Raw genomic sequence first — 1,205 nt, 5'->3', positions numbered from 1 at the left:
TGAAGTGCCTAGAATCGCACGGCCACCGCGGCCGGCAACAGAAATGACACTCTTATTTAAGGACAATAATTACCCTGGAGTCACTGCCATTCATGATGGTCCACTGGACATTACAGACGGTGGACATGGTTCTTAATAGGATGTGTGATCACTACAGACGGCAATGCATGCACTGCAAGGGGTCCCAATGCTGGGCACAAGGTCTTGTTGTAGGGCATTCCTTCACCAGCGCGGTTGACAAATCGTGGAACGTCGATCGTACTCGTGGACAAGTTGCAATACGTTGCCTCAACGCATCCCGTGCGTGCTCGGGGGAACGGGAAGGCCAGTCCATTCCCCGAACATCCTCTCGTTCCAAGAGCTCCTCTGCATGCACTGTTCGATACGCCCAAGCAGTGTCATCCATAAAACTGCACCCCTGCACAGTGTCTCAGTACCATTAACTGGTGAATTTACCGTATACAAAGATTTAGAGGTTACTATTCACTTGCAGCATTAAGCCTCCCTACACCATAACACATAAAAACTAAACTAAACTCCGTCCGAACAGGCCTTGGAAGGCCCAACGGTCATCCTCAGCCCACTGGCGAATGCGGATATGGAGGACATGTGGTCAGCACACCACTCTCCCGGCCGTATGTCAGTTTACGAGACCGGAGCCGCAATCAAGTAGCTCCTTAGTTTGTCTCGCAAGCGCTGAGTGCACCCCACGTGCCAACAGTGCTCGACAGACCAGATGGTCACCCACCCAAATGCTATCCCAGCCCAACACCGCTTAACTTCGGTGATCTGGCGGGAACCGGTGCTACCACTGCGGCAAGGCCGTTGGCACATTGTAACACAAAAAGTCCGTGTTCGACAATATTGTTGGATGAATTACGTGCTCCCATCTGTAACCATATGAGGGGATGTCTTTCCCCACGTGCGTCTTTTCAGGGCAGTATTGGGCTCTGACTCAACTTTTATGGATGACAATGCGTGACCGCATCCAGCAGCGCGGGTGGTGGAGCTCTTGGAACGAGAGGATATTCGGCGAATGGACTGGCTAGCCGTCCCCCGGATTTAAATCCCATCGAGCACGTATGGGATGCGTCGGGGAGACGTTTGCAACACGTGCACAGGCAATAAAGACCATCCAGCAGTTATCAACTCCACTGATGGAGGGATCGAACGCTCTACCAGCAGAACTACTTACCATTCTCGTG

General features: G+C 52.2%; 1 pseudogene; it reads right to left on the bottom strand.

Moving 5' to 3' along the window:
- Positions 1–712: 712 nt before the first annotated feature.
- On the bottom strand, positions 713–830 carry LOC126196020 (5S ribosomal RNA; annotated as a pseudogene).
- Positions 831–1,205: the final 375 nt, after the last annotated feature.

The sequence above is a fragment of the Schistocerca nitens genome, chromosome 7 (assembly GCF_023898315.1).
Source record: "Schistocerca nitens isolate TAMUIC-IGC-003100 chromosome 7, iqSchNite1.1, whole genome shotgun sequence".
Lineage (NCBI taxonomy): Eukaryota > Metazoa > Arthropoda > Insecta > Orthoptera > Acrididae > Schistocerca > Schistocerca nitens.
Note: the sequence above shows the minus strand (reverse complement) of the source record. Positions and strands in the feature narration are given on the sequence as shown.